This window comes from Coregonus lavaretus, assembly GCF_964263955.1.
Source record: "Coregonus lavaretus genome assembly, contig: HAP1_SCAFFOLD_161, whole genome shotgun sequence".
Lineage (NCBI taxonomy): Eukaryota > Metazoa > Chordata > Actinopteri > Salmoniformes > Salmonidae > Coregonus > Coregonus lavaretus.
In genome coordinates this window covers 216,312-224,322 of record NW_028161655.1, presented here as the reverse complement: position 1 = coordinate 224,322, position 8,011 = coordinate 216,312, and positions in this window count along the sequence as shown.

The following is an 8,011-nucleotide window of genomic DNA, read 5'->3' as shown; positions in this document are numbered from 1 at the left end:
GTAAGTGTTAATAAAATCTACTTATCATAGTGATGGGTCATTCATCTGAGTTTCCCAAATTGCACCATTTCCTTTATAGTGCACTACTTTTGACCAGGGCCCATAGGGTAGTAGTTCACAATATAGGGTATAGGGTGCCATTTAAGTGTTCCTAGAGAGGACGATCAGATATTGCTACAGTCAAACCTGACAAAGAAAGACTTCTCTAAGATGGCATAGAAAACAATTTTTATTACGATTCTAGCTAATGAATGAGAAAAATACATGTATAAAAACACATTGGCTGAAATCTATGCAAAAGCTTAAAAGCTTTTGAACAAGTGTGTACAAGAAACAAAATGGTCCAGTGTGCCCTACCTACACATTTCAAGTTTATTGGAAAACAGCATTCTCTATTTACTCCTGAAGGCAACTCAAAGAATATGGGATATTTAACAGAATAAAGCAGTTAACATGGCCTATGTCCCCAACAGCAACCTATGCCCTATATAGTGCATTATTTTTGACCAGGGCCCATGCGTCTCTGGTCAAAAGTAGCACACTATATAAGGAATAGGGTTCCATTTGGGATGCAAACAGACATTGTTTAAAAAGTCTCTAGTTTATGATTTGATAATGAACCAGATACTACTAATCATGTGCTTCGTATCTCCACAGTGGCCCAGCCACCACACGAAAGGTAGTTTTTCCACAAATCCGACTATAAATACAGGCAAGACCTAAAAACACGACCACACACTCCTGAAAATTTTTTGGGGAAACATTTGTTCACACAGGCACACGCACAGCCGCACACACACACACACACACACACACACACAGACTACTCTTACAGTGCAACAGCATGGCAGACAGACAGATAGCAGTGATTTAATATAAATGAATTATATACAGGTTCCTGGGGAGCAGAGCAGTGGTTTCATCATTTGGTCGTTTGTCTGGTTCAGATAAGAGTGTTTTTACAACGCCTCCTCTTCAGATCTACAGCAGTAGTTAGCACAGGCTTCTTATCAGACTGTGGAGAAAGAATACATACATACATCACATTAATGCAGCTGGCAAATTCACATTCATGTAAAGTTTAAAACACACATTACACAAACGTTGAATGAAGCTTTCGTAGACACAAGGAGCATGTTAACAGTACTGATAACACGTTGACATCACAGTAGCAACACAGTACTGATAATAAGTTGACATCACAGTAGCAACACAGTCCTGATAATACGTTGACATCACAGTAGCAACACAGTACTGATAATACGTTGACATCACAGTAGCAACACAGTCCTGATAATACGTTGACATCACAGTAGCAACACAGTCCTGATAATAAGTTGACATCACAGTAGCAACACAGTACTGATAATAAGTTGACATCACAGTAGCAACACAGTACTGATAATAAGTTGACATCACAGTAGCAACACAGTACTGATAATAAGTTGACATCACAGTAGCAACACAGTCCTGATAATACGTTGACATCACAGTAGCAACACAGTACTGATAATACGTTGACATCACAGTAGCAACACAGTACTGATAATACATTGATATCACAGTAGCAACACAGTACTGATAACATGTTGATATCACAGTAGTAACACAAAAATCTAATTTATTTGTCACATGTGCCATTTACAACAGGTGTAGACCTTACCGTGAAATGCTTACTTACAAGCCCTTAACCAACCATGCATTTAAGAAAAATAAGAGTTAAGAAAATATTTACTAAAAAAGTAACGAGGGTATATACAGGGGGTATCAGTGCCGAGTCAATGTGCGGGGGTACAATGCAAATAGTCCGGGTAGCCATTTGATTAACTGTTCAGCAGTCTTATGGCTTGGGGATAGAAGCTGTTAAGGAGCCTTTTGGACCTAGACTTGGCGCTCCGGTACCGCTTGCCGTGCGGTAGCAGAGAGAACAGTCTATGACTAGGATGGCTGGAGTGTTTGGCAATTTTTAGGATCTTCCTCTGCCACCGCCTGGTATAGAGGTCCTGGATGGCAGGAAGCTTGGCCTCAGTGATGTACTGGGCCATACGCACCATCCTCTGTAGCACCTTGCGGTCGGATGCAGAGCAGTTGACATACCAGGCGTTGATGCAACCAGTCAGGAGGCTCTCAATGGTGCAGCTGTAGAACTTCTTGAGGAACTGAGGACTCATGCCAAATCGTCTCCTGAGGGGGAATAGGCGTCGTGCCCTCTTCATGACTTGGTGTGTTTGGACCATGATAGTTTGTTGGTGATGTGGACATGAAGGAACTTGAAGCTCTCGACCTGCTCCATTACAGCCCTGTTGATGAGAATGGGGGCGTGCTCGGGCCTCCTTTTCCTGTAGTCCATGATCATCTCCTTTGTCTTGATCACATTGAGAGAGAGGTTGTTGTCCTGGCACCACACAGCCAGGTCTCTGACCTCCTCCCTATAGCCTGTCTCATCGTTGTCAGTGATCAGGCCTACCATCGTTGTGTCGTCTGCAAACTTAATGATGGTGTTGGAGTCGTGCTTGGCCACGCAGTCGTAGGTGAACAGGCAGTACAGGAAGGGAATAAGCACGCACCCCTGAGGGGCCCCCATGTTGAGGATCAGCGTGGCAAATGTGTACTGAAAACACGTTGATATCACAGTAATAACAAAGCACTGATGACACGTTGATATCACAGTAGTAACAGTAATGATAACACGTCAATGTCACAGTAGTAACACAGTACTGACAACACGCTGATATCATAGTAGTAACACGTTGATAACACATTGTAACACAGGGAGCAGCAAGTGTCTCACCTCATTATTCCTGATTGCTCTCAGACCCTCCGTGATAACCTCCTTTAGATTTCATCTGGGCCTGAACAGAGTTCACCTACACACACACACCGTCATAATGAACAGAAGACTTGGATAACGGTTTGTAACTGCTTCGATTCTTTACCTAGTAGATATGACATAAGGCTCTGTTCTCTGTGTGAGGGTAGGAGGTCAGTACGTACCGATGACAGCCCAATGCCCATGTCTCCTGAGCCTACGTGTGTTGTGTGAACAAAGTTGGTTGGTTCTCCGATCATTGAACGGTCTATCCTCCGCCGCCTCTTCTGTAAAGCAATAAAGACATAGTAGTGTTACTACAGGCAACAACAGTCAACTGTTTTATTAACAGACACTCACACAGGCTGATAAGAAGTACAGAAGATGAGAAGACCTGGTTCTACTTCAGTGTCTAGCACCTTCCCCTTTAGTGTTCACACTTCATAGACTGAAAGGTCAGGAGTAAACAAAACAGTGATTGCTTGCTTGTGTGTGTGTGTGTGTGTGTGTGTATACTCACAGGCTGGGGCTGCTCTGCAACGCAGCAGCTGAAACACACCCAGAACTCAGTCATGCTGACGGCAGCTTCCTCTCTCTTCTCTTTCTCTCTTCAGCCCTCTGTCTTCCTGTTCACTTCACAGCCGATGCCACAAACAGCCGGCGGAAGCTGATTACAGACAGACATACACTCACTGCTGGTGTTTCTGTAACACACACTGACACACACCACTGTCCACAGGGCCTGAGCAACACACTCCTGTGGACACACAGAATCAGAGGACAGTTGGCATATCTTAGTATTAGTTATGTTAAATATCAAGTGAGATTTGGTGATGGCCAGGAGATTCTGTGACCTGGCTATGTAGGCCTAGTTGTAGCATGGTATGCTAGCTAGACAGGGGTGCATTTGTAGTTGTGGTAAAGATAAAAAGGACACAGAGGCGGGTCTGGAAAAGAGAGAGACTAACCGAGTCTTAAAAGAGGAAGGAACTCGAGCAACATGCCGCCAAGCACCAGTAACACACTACTGTACCTGCCTACTAGAGAAACTGTAGATTTCCCATTAAATGTAATCTAGCAAAACTCCCCTTTAATATCATACTACAGAATAGTCCACTGACTGACTATGAGACTTAGGGGGGACCCAGTGAAAGTACAGTAATGGACAATAGCATACAGTGTTTCCCCTATATTAATTTAGCAGCGGTGCGCCCCCCCCCTCTAGTAGCGATGCACCCCTCGGCCCACACTACCTTTGCCACCACTGCTGAAGAAAAAAAACACTGGCATAGATAGCGGATTTAATAGCAAGTTTAACTGGTCGGTTTTCAACATTCAAAACATCTATTATTCTATATTTAATAACATGCTGACACCCAGTCTTCTCAGTTGTAAAACATAGTCTAACAAATACCGCTCTATAATACCGATCCATCCGACCGACACATACATACATACATACAGACATACACAGACAGACAGACAGACAGACAGACAGACAGACAGACAGACAGACAGACAGACAGACAGACAGACAGACAGACAGAGCGAGCGAGCCTTCATCTTGTGGCCCAGGAAGAAAAGACAGTAGACATCTCTCATTTGTTGTCTGTAGTTTCACATGACCACTTTATAAAAATACCCAGAGCGGTGTGAGCTCAGACGCCTCTGCCTCACCCTACACAGATGGTGGAGTTAGAATAAAATACTTTAGTTTAATCAAGGAACTAGGCTATTCATTTCACCCTGAAACAGTTGAGACAGACTATGTCATTACTCGATACCGTCTTCTCTACTAACTAGTGTTTTTACCATCTCTACTACAAACTAGAGAAGTCTACAAATCCACTAACCATTAACATGTTTAATTCAAGACCAGGATAGGTGTCGTTGAGTAGCTAAAAATACTTGTTGGTTGACAATGATCTAAGGTGCTGTTAATGACATTGAAGCCCAAAGAGGTTTAGAATCATTGATCTCAGAGATTAACCAAATGAGACTGAACTATGGGTTGTATTGTTTACAAACAATTCAATAACTAGGGAGGGGCGATATTTGTAGTACTGTAGCTATCTCGATAATCTCTTACAGTAGAAGGTACTTACTCTCAATAGCTATTTCATTGCCAAAGTCGTTTAATTGAAATAGGCCAAGAAGAGGCAACTTCTTTCAGGCTTTCTAGCGCACAGAGGAGACACAAGCAGGAAAGAGCGAGCTTCGACTTGTGGTTTTCAAACTGACAGCTAAGTAGTTAGCTAACCGCTAACTACCGGTAGCTAACTCAGTAAACTGTACTCAGAAACTTGAAAGAGGACCAATTATGGAAATACATCTACACGTAGCTGTGAACTTTGAAGGTTGGAACTAATTTCAAATGAGCTTTAGGTTAATTAGATAGATTTTGGGGGGTAAAAAAAAAAAGAAAGTAAAATAGACATACCTGCTGGCTAACTTCCCGAAGTTGCATACGAGAAAAAGCTCTTCCTGCTTTGCCTTGGCACAATGCTTTCTGGGATATAGTGTTCAATGAAACGATATTACCTAAAAGCAGACTTCTCCAATAGAAAACAGACAATCTTTTGGAAACTCGTGCTTCCTTCATTTTTTTTTTTTACTAATATAAATGGCCAATTGTTCCAATTTTGAGCTATTGCTTGATTCAGTTTTTTGTTTTCTATCCTAGTAATAGAGAGCAATAGTAATGGCGTCTTCGTTGTAATAAGGTCTGGTTCTATGAGATCATCTTCATCAGCTAACGTCACTTTTTGTGAATTTTGAAGCCTTTATGCAATTAAAGGGTAGGTTCGTAAATTCACTCTGGAGTGCCAGAGAGCGCTCTGTGCGTTCGTAAATTCAGAGCGTTTAGAGCACACACTGGAAGCTCTGGCCGAGGAGCGTTCTGACCTCACAACAGCAGTCAAGCACCGAAGCTAACTGGCTAAAGTTAGCTAGCTTGCTAGCTACTTCCAGACATAAATGAGAGAACACCTCACTTTGACCCTTTTACTTGCCCTAGCAGAGCTGGTTATGCTGTTTTCATGTTATCCAGAGCGTTGGTGACTGTAACTGTGCTGCTGGCAACAATTTAATTAAGCTTTTTTTGCCAATGTTTACTGACACCGGCCATATTCAACGGGTGTTGAGCGTTCTTAAATTCATCAGTTATTCTGCGCTCTGGCACACTCAGACGAGAGTACTCTGAAATCGGAGTAGATAGCCAGAGTGAATTTACGAACGCGCCCTAAAAAAGCACATAAAGGGATCATAATTAATAAAGGTAATGTTAACTGACTGATATTATCGCATAGAACAAAACATACAAGATCTCCTAAGCCTGTGTTAACCTCAGACATTATTTTCAACGTTTATCCCAAAACCCTATTCTTTCCCCATTCATTTTCACCATAGGAATTACCAGAAGTAACTAATTTCCAGGTTTTTGGTCTACAAGCTGGTGAGCTCTATTAAAGCTGCAATATGTAACTTTTTGGGTGACCAACCAAATTCACATAGAAATGTGAGTTATATATTTGTCATTCTCATTGAAGGCACCTCTAAGAAGTGGTATGTTCTATGTATGCTATTTCTATGCTTCCTGTTTTATTATTATTATATTATTACGTTTCGTTTTTTGCATCTTTTACTTTCAGTCTTCAAACAGCTGAAAATATAATATTTTTGGTTATTGAAAATGTATTTCACGGCGGTTTAGATGGTACAATGATTCACATAAACTGAAATTAGGCGAACTATTAGAATTTTAGCAACCAGGAAATGGTTCATATTTTACCTTTAAAGAGGGTGACAGCAAGGCAAGCCTCATCAAATTCACGTCACTAGTGGTGTCTCAGTAATGCCCAGCAGAGGGCAGACCTACTCCAAAATCAAAAAAGGTTTGTAGCCAAATAGAAGGTGTATTGCGATCTATCTCACTCACTCTACACAATGACTCCAACTGGGCATAACTTGACTCAGGAACAGTTAGTTACACCACGCATGGAGTGTATAAGTGTATGCCATCACATATAGTCATCAGCTAGTTTACTCCTCCTATCATGTGATAGCTATACATTAAACGTAGCTAGATACATTTAGATGTGTAAACTGATGCACAGACCAAGGTTTATCTCATCACACCAGATGAGATAGTACAGGGAAGAAACCCTGAAACATCCGATAAGTTTGAGGATTCTTTCCATAAGGATTACATTTTTGCATAGGGAATACATCTACCTCCTTTGTCTAATATGTTTGGATTTGCAGTGAGTTGTGTAGCTCCTGGAGTGATTAGGTAATTTGAATGTGCTGTAGCAAATGGCACCATATTATCTTTAAAGTGTACTACTTATGACCAGGCCCCATAGCCATTTGGGACAATTCTACCACTATAACTTCATATTCATTATCTCCAGCACCATTCCAGTGTCTACATATGTGAAAACGACACATTTCCATGATTTGTGATTAAAAGGGTAAGAAGAAAGCTCCTAAAAATGCTTCTCTGTGACATCACAGGGTAGGATTAAAAGTAAGACAAACAGTGATTTTCAAAACCTGCAATGAGTGTATAGCCAGAGGGAACCCACTGGGCACAAACTGGTTGAATCAAGGTTGTTTCAACGTAATTTGTCAACCTATTGTGACTTGGAATCTATGTGGAAAATACATTGGATTTGAAAAAAGTTATCAACCATTGTTTTGATGGTGAAATTTAATCCACAGGATTGTGTCATCATGGATAAACCTTTTGTAAAATATGTTGAATTTGTACTTTTAAAACAACGTCAGATCTTCAACATTATATCCACTAGCAGAGAAAAAAACAATTACCGGAGAATGTATCTATCTACAGCTACTCCCATCCAGGGTTTCAACCAAGCCCAAGCTATGATATTTGTCACTGACTATTACCAATGTGCTATCGTGAGAATGATTGTTGAGAGATCTCCAATTAAAAACTAAATAGATTCACTGTTGCTATCGAACCCATTCAAAAGGGTTAACAGAGCAAACTAAATGTGACCATACTTTATCACTCTTATGTCATCAATTATGCTATTTGCCCTAAATAGCATTTGCAAAGTCATCAACAGCTATTATTTCAATTCAACCCAGAATTAAACTAAAAATAGACAATTCAATAAGCCTAGGGTTTCAAGCTCTGGTTTATTTCAAATTGAATGATATTTAGTGATATTGAAT